We start from the raw sequence: 8,458 nt of genomic DNA on the forward strand, positions 1-8,458 counted from the left end.
ACAGGGAATATATTACAAATACAATAAAGTATACTTTTTTTTCACTAGGGTGGCTAATGTGGCTGTGAGTCTTAAGTGGCTCGCATATGATGCCACAAATGTGTCCCAGTTATCCAAAACCGTATCTGGGCCAGTTTTGGCAAAGATATGGCACAGTGAGCACTGGTTAATGTGGCTGTGAGCCTAAAGTGGCCCGCACATGATGCCACAAATTTGTCCCAGTTATCCAAAACCATATTAGGCTATTTTTGGCAAAGATATGGCACAGGGAGCACTGGCTATTGTGGCTGTGAGCCTAACTTGTCCCACATTTGACATGGCAAATATGCCCCATATATTATAAAACGGATGAGGGCCACCTCTGGTTTGGATGGTGCACTTGACACTGGCTAATTGAAATGGAAGTTTGAAATTGTAAATATGGCTTAATAGAATTTGGCTACTATTAGTAGGATGCATCTGGATTTGAGTCTTAAGAAGGCTACCCACCCAGAAAGAAACCAGTGTCAGCCCAGATCCGGCCCACATCTGGGGCCTCATTTATAAAATGTTGCGCAGAAACCATCTTAAAATCATCTCTCAAATATGCGTACGGGTGATTCATAAAATGAACGTATGTACAGAAAACGTACTTACGCGTCTCTTTCAGATGTGAAATCTATCCCTTACAAAATATTACTGCAGTTTTTAAAAAAAGTAATACTGCAGTTTTTGTTACATGTAGAAAAATGCTGTTTTTTGGACACAAAAAACTGCATTATTGCTGTTTTACTGCAATACTTCTGAAGTACTATTGAAATACAACTGCAGTAGAGCTGTAGTATTACTAACAAACAACTGCAATAGAACTGCAGTATTACTGCAATACAGCTGAAGTATTACTACAGTTATACTGCAATAAATCTGCTGTAGTACTGCAATATATAATACAACTGAAGTACAATTCAGTACTACCAAAGTGCAATACTAATAAAATGCTGTACAGTAACACTGAAATGCAACCAGAATATTCAGAATAACAAGTTTTATTTTACACAACTGCAATATAATAAATTAAGGTACAAAACAACAGTGAATGTCTAAAAAAGCAATGCAACAATAAATTATTTTACTTTTCTTTAAACTTAAAATAACAGGCTGAGAGTTACACTAAATGTATTTAGTGTTTATTTACAAATCACGCAATCATGCACATTTCTTCCCTCATTATTCAGACAGGTTTCATTTTTTGAAGAGCTTATCCTCATCGTTCCGCTTAGTTCTTATGACTGCCTTCATCTCAGATGTGGAAACACTATTTTGGATGTAGTCTGGAAAAACAAACAAACAAAAACTATCAGAAATTCTCAAGTTTCAGTTACACTTTACACTACAGGGATATTTAGTATGCTTAAAATAAATCTTGAATTGTGATGTCACCAAGTGTTTGTGTAAAGTATTCATTCTACTCCCAATTAATTTCTGATGACATATTGGTCTGCATTAACAATGTCTTTGAACACTCCAGGTAACAGAAGTTAAAAGGTTGGTTCACCCAAAAATGAAAATTCTGTCATCAATAACTCACCCTCATATCGTTCCAAACCCGCAAGTCTTTTGTTCATCTTCAGAACACAAATGAAGATCTTTATAATGAAATCTCAGAGCTTTCTGTTCCTACACTGATAGTCCATGCAACTACCCCTTGAACAATAACATGCATTTCTGGAAAAAAGCATAGACACAATCATGTTTAAATACTGTACAGAGTCCTCCAAAATGATTTGCCCTCTTCATCATTTTGGTTTTTCGTTCAAAATTCTAACCTTAAATAAAAAAATAATAATAATTAAAAAAATAATAATAATAGAAAAAAACAATTTACAAATATACAAGTATATAATTTAAATATATTATTAGAATACAGTATATAGAACATATGTGTTCCACAGTGTAACCTATAACCCTCTACACATAAGTGGTAATCCATGATTAGGTATGCATTACATGATTTTAATGCATGAGGTGGAGGCAAAGAACCACCCAACATGAAACGGGTTGCCTCCACTGAAGTTGATTAAAATTGTGTAATACACACCTGTTACAGCTAGTTTAAAAAGTTAAGTTAAAGCTGCCTTTAAGAGATAGCTAACCCCAAAATGAAAATTCTGTCATTAATTAGTCACCCTTGTGTGGTTTCACACAGTAAGACCTTCATTCCTCTTTGCAACACAAAAAAATATATTTTTAAAGAAATCAGAGAGCTTTCTGACCCTGCATAGACAGCAATGCAACTTACACATTCAAGTTACAGAATGGTAGGAAAGACATCGTTAAAGTAATTCATCCACTCCAGTTGTTTTAACTAAATTTTATGAAGCGACACGAGTGTTTGCGTCCAAAAAAAATACGAGAGTTGTGTTCATGCGACAGAAGACAAAACTGAGGTTAAACCACTGGAGTCACATGGATTACTTTCACAATGTCTTTTCCTGGAACTTAAATGTGTAAGTTGCGTTGCTGCCTATAGAGAGGGGTCAGAAAGTTCTCGGATTTTATCAAAAATATATTAATTTGTGTTTTGAAGATGAACAAAGGTATTACGGGTTTGGAACGACATGAGGGTGAGTAATTAATGACAGAATTTTCATTTTTGGGTGAACTAACCCTTTAATGTTTGTGGAGTACAATTTGACTGGAAGGGTAAAACTAAGTAAATTTTCATTAGTTTGTTTGGTTACAGGTCATTAGATCTAGCGTTCTGACTGTATGTGTGTGCTACAGTACAAGCAGCGCATTGATTTAAAATAGCGATGGAACTGATTGTAATTATCTGCATTCATTGTTTTAATGCACACCTTCCAGTCAATCAGAGAGAATCAAAGAGTCCACAAAAAAAAAAAATGTTGAGAGCTTATGTTAAGCATTGAGAATAATTGCTGTTATAACTAGATTTCATTACCTTTCCACTCCCTCAGCTCTCTCTCTGTTTTCATACTGAAATGGCACTAGTATTGTAAATCTTCTTTTAGCTCTTTGATTTCATTTAACTCCTCAATCTCTTCATGTCTGAAGATCTCTTCCATGGCTGAGACGACAGAGGACTTATACACTTGATTTCTCCAGCACTCCCACTGGTCTTAGTTTCTGAAATTATTAGTTATTATGTATTCTAAACTATAAAGATAATAGTTAATAAAAGATCAATTAAATAAAGTAGATTACTGCTCACCATTATTTGAGTGCTTGTTTCACCACAGCCATCATCCTCTGTTGAATTATATTTTTGGTCGTCTTTTTTTTGTTGTTACCAGTGCATTTTCCTGAAAATAGCAATCACACACTGATAAAATGTCCATTTCCACACATCAATGTCACACTACTGCACATAAATGCTGGTGTACAGTGCTGTGAAAAAAAATCCTGATTTATTCTATTTTTGTGTTATCCAGCACTAAATATTGTCAGATATTCCTAAGAAAATTAACATAAAACAAAGGCAAATACAGTTATCATTAATAAACTGTATTTTGTGTTTATTCAGGTTGCCTGTTTCATGCACTTTTTTTGGAAGATTTGAACCAATTTAAGTCAAGTCACCATTATTTATATAGCGCTTTATACAATACAGATTGTTTCAAAGCTACTTTACAGTGATAAAAAGAAAAATAATGATGCAAACAGAATTCACGTCTGCTGTGAAGCAACTCTAAACAGTAAAACGTGCCATTGTTCAGTTGAAATCAGTGTTGAGTTAATTTCGATTAACTGTATAAAAATAATCAAATATAAAATAATTTCAGTGCATCTAGATAGCAGTGATGTCATCATCTAGCTCAGTTCAGTCCTCATCCAATAGTGCCGGTGGAGTCAGATCAATATTGCTGAATATTATTAGTCCTCAAATAAGCACGCCAAAAGTCGACAGTGGCAAGGAACCCAAACTCTGTCAGGTGACAGAATGGAGAAAAAAACATTGGTAGAAAGTATGTTTAGTTTAGGGATCAGTTCCCCTCGCTTTGGCCAACAAATGAACATGGTGTGATTATGATTCAGGCTGCATCACAATTTAGTGTGAAATATACAGGACTGCAGGCCTACAAGTAGCTGGAGTTACGGATCTCATTTAAAGACTAAAATCTAAAATCAGGTTTACATTTGTGGCTAACTAGAATGTGAGTGACCTTTAAAGCATTTCCAGAAATAAAGTCTCACCAACATCTGTTTTCACTTTCTCTCTTCTCCTCTTTCCTAATGCTTCCTCTGTTGCAAAGAGGGATACACTGTACGCTGAACACTTTTCAATGATTTTTTCTTCATGTCAGTTAGGGGTTGATGCTCTCCTAGAAACAAACAAACAAACAAATACACTGTATTCAGTACAATTTTGTTTATTCCATTATTATAAATGATGTACTGATGCTATTGAGAACTGAACTGAGCTGGACAATGACATGACTAATTTCTACAGAACTGCTTATAACAAATTGCTGAGTCATAGCAGAATTAAATACATACACAGGGTTGTCACTGGTTGGATTGAGATGTTGGTGTTTATTATAGTAAAAGTGTAGTAAAAACAGCATTAAACCAGTTGTTTGTCTTTCTATCATAAGCTCCTCGCGCACAGACCCGCGAGCGCTACAGATCAGCACTGAAGCGGCGTTTCCTCTCATTTTCTTCTCATCTCAGCCATTCATCAAGTCATTTTACATCTCTCTAAAATTATAACTAAAGATATGAGGACATTAGACATTATACTCACCGCTAAACTGGATGAGTTGACTAGTCTCCAACTCGCCTGATGAACTTTTCCGGAAAGCGTTTCTTCTCTTTTGTAGCACTTGTGAAAGGTCTCGGGGTGTAATGTTGTTATGTCTTTGTGCTTTAATTGTGATAGTTCACATATGAACGATGTTGTCAAACCAAAACGTGTTTTATACTTTTATATCCATCCTACAGTAGACACTACGGAAAAGACGCTGATTTACTGTCTGTTACAAGTAATCCGCTGCTCGCGAGACTCGTTGTCAGGACAACGACCTTTGGCGCGAAGGGAGATCTCACGTGCTGGTTATTAATCTATGCGGGTGAAATATTCCATAGGCAAATATAAATATAAAAATATTTTTGTACGAATATTTTATAGGAAGTCTACGTTACAAAAAAATATAAAAAAACACTTGCCAAGTCTACTGTAACCACAGCACTTGCTCCATGTTGCACAATACAGCATAACTGCAGTACAGGGCCTATACAAGACGACTTTATTGGCAATGAAAAGAACTTCATTGCCATTAAAGTGAAATTACTGAACATAATCATAGGAGCTTTATTTTAAAAAATGCTCATAAAAATAAATACAATTTAATAAATTTAATCAGACAGACTTAGAAGTTTTTGCATCTGAAATCTTCACCTGCATTTCAGCGTATCACTGAACTGCAGTTATATTGTCTCTGTACTTCATTATACAGCAAATCTACAGTTGCACTTCATTGCACTTCAGTTTTACTGCTCTTGAACTTTAATGAACTGCAGTTATATACTTCATTATACTGCAATTGTCCAGTTGTACTTCATTGTACTGCATTTATATTACTTTGTACTTAAATACTACATTGTTCTTCAATGTACCGCAGTTATTGTTTGTGAGGGATGATTCGCAAATGATCTTGAACTTGCGCGCAAATGAATGGTTTCAGCTCTCTGCTTGTAAACGACTCCTAATTAATGTGATTAACATGTAAAAGATCGCCGGTCATCTTTCAAATTCTTTAATTTAATTTAACTGCGTACGTCTACTTAGACCCTGACATTACGCTAAAAGACAGTTTTTTAAAAATATGATCATTGGCGTGAATTTAAGCGTATGCACACTCTAAGATCAAATCTGAGTGTATGCACGCTTTATAAATGAGTCCCCTGCCAGATGTGGGCCAGATCTGGGCCAATACTATGTCGCTGTCTGGGCAGTAATTTATTTTTGAAACATGCTTTTAATGGCAGTTTTTTATATGTGTACTGTGCAGCATAAAAACAGAAGTGCACTATAATGACAGCTCTTAATGTCAAGGTTTCTGTTAATTTGGACTTTGTTTTCCTTTCGCACCATTTCCCTTGTTGTGTTGATTGTATTATTCGATTCAGGTGTGCCTAGTTAATTATCCTTGTTTGGTTTGCGTACTTAAGTTCCTGTATGTTCACTTTGAGTTTGTTTGGTCTTACATCTACATGTCTTAAATGTTGTTGTGCTACATTATGTTTGGATTTACCCTTGTTGGATTAAAGACTTAAAGATATGCAACCTTTCGTCTTCATCGTGCACTCTTTAACACAGCATAGCCATGACACTTACAGACTTACTGTGTAGGTAGAGTCTGACTGAGAAGCATTTAGGTTCAAACTTGTGAAGGACTATTTTAAAGTGTTGGAATGTGTCTTTGAATATTTATCTGTGACATTTGAATTGCTGCTTGTGAAAAACCTGGGTCAGGATGTTTTTACCAAGTAGGACACTTTTCTGGAACTTATTTGAACATTTAGGGAGGACATTTTTAAATTTCTCTTTAAAATTTGTTGAGTATTGTTGATGCATAACTCACTTAAGGCTTAGTGTGGCCAAAATAATGTATATTTATGGTTTATTTGGTTCATAATTAGCTCAAATGTGGCTGTGCAGTGGCCTGCTTGTGGACCACTGCCAAAATGTCACCATTCCATGCAGCATGTGAGCCACATGAGGAATGTGGGGAAGACCAGGGTTCAAATAAAAATCAACTGTGGCCCACATTAGGGCCAGTTTTGGTTTATTGGCTTACCTGCGGCAATGCTAAGGTTTACTTGAGGCCCAAATCTGGCAAACAGGACCTGACCGCCCAATTCCCATTCTTCACAGTATGTGGGTTGGAGCAAGGTGTTGGATCTGGGCCAGAATTAAAATCAATGTTGCCCAGATTTGGGCCGGTTCTGCTTTATTTGGTTTATTCATGGCTGATTCATCAGAGCCTCATTTTGGATTATCCCCCTAATATTGTTTGCCAAATCCCTCTCAGTAGATTGTGAAATGCTACAAATTTGTACCTCATATTGTGCATTTATCATAATGTAATATTGTACTGTATGTTGCATAATCTTAATCTCGTCATGTTTGACTTCCTCAAAACTGCCCACCTTTTTATTGCATGACTAGAAAAGTGTTTATATCCTTGCTCCAGAGCAAAGCGAACATATGATACAGGATTACTGGAGAGAGTGTCCCTCGGCCCTCATTCTCAATCTCATTACAGGGGAATGGAGGAGAGTTTCTCCCCAGGGAGTTGAGGTGATGAGGTTCAGAAGAGAGAGGAGGAACTCTGACCCGTGATCTATACCTGTGACAGTATGATGAATAAGTCTGCTTTGCTATGCCTTTAGCTCAATGCTAATGGATCTCTAAACAATGGTTTTCTGATGTTTACAAACACATTTTCTATGCAACAACCTCTCAATTATGTCAACTAAAATAATAATGACGGGTTACCTCTGAGGGGCAAATTCAATATAGTTGTACTGTACTACTTTTGCACACAATATTTAAGTGTGAAAAACTGTTTTATGCCAGGCATATTTAAATCAAGTAATAAGGTACCATATGTTTACAGCCACTAATCTTCATTAATGCAAACGAATCCAATCTGATTTTAGATTCTGAATGTCCTGTTTATATGAACTCTAAATTTTGCAATCTGATTCACATATTCGTTTATATGTATTACAATGTGTATATCAATTAAGCTTGTTTTAGATTGCATCTTATTCACAAGTAAATAAGAAACAAGTAGAATTCTGTTTGTACACATTTCTAGCTGTCACAGCTGTAGTAGTCTCGCATAGCCAGACCTTCAGGCTGACGGCTGAAGGTCTGGAATCCATGGCAGCTTTCATTGGGCAAGGCCCGCCCTTGATGCCATTTGACTGGCATGTCAAACAACCAATCACAGTTCATTTCGTTCAGCGTCATGTTTCGGGGCGTGGAAATGTCGCCACAATAACAGACCGGTGTGTACTCTCGGATAAAAATAAACTCTCGGACGTATTTTAAAGATTCACATACTTTTGAAAATCCAGCATTTAGTTGATCCTGATAAGCGCTCGTCATCACAGTTGTAAACACGACGGCTTTCTTCTTTCTTGAGGGCGTTTGCCGTCACGGCGTCTTTGTTTCCAGGCAGAACATTAAAGAACGCGACACACACGTCTCCTGGAAATCTTGTATAATTCAACCAATCCATTGACGACTTCAAAACTCCTGAAGTATTTCCGTGTCATATGCAACAGATGTTCAACCAGTGGTCCTTGGGTGTGACGTCTGAGGCTGAGACTACAGCTGTAGTAATTCATCAAATAATCAAATGATCAAGAAGAACTTTATAATATGGCATATACTGTATCTAGTTGACACATTGTGCGCATTTTGGCATTTTTAAAGAGCCAGCTG

General features: G+C 36.3%; 1 long non-coding RNA gene across 2 annotated transcripts; it reads right to left on the reverse strand.

Moving 5' to 3' along the window:
• Positions 1-990: 990 nt before the first annotated feature.
• Positions 991-4,970, reverse strand: LOC131553641 (uncharacterized). 2 transcript variants are annotated; one of them, XR_009274226.1, is made up of 6 exons: positions 4,745-4,970; positions 4,195-4,322; positions 3,212-3,302; positions 2,942-3,126; positions 1,568-1,704; positions 991-1,310 (listed from the first exon to the last, which is right to left on the reverse strand). It is a non-coding gene; the product is annotated as an uncharacterized LOC131553641 (long non-coding RNA). The 2 variants fall into 2 exon arrangements; XR_009274225.1 differs by having other exon boundaries at positions 991-1,704.
• Between the last annotated feature and the right edge of the window lie 3,488 nt (positions 4,971-8,458).

The sequence above is a fragment of the Onychostoma macrolepis genome, chromosome 14 (genome assembly GCF_012432095.1).
Source record: "Onychostoma macrolepis isolate SWU-2019 chromosome 14, ASM1243209v1, whole genome shotgun sequence".
NCBI classification, from domain to species: domain Eukaryota; kingdom Metazoa; phylum Chordata; class Actinopteri; order Cypriniformes; family Cyprinidae; genus Onychostoma; species Onychostoma macrolepis.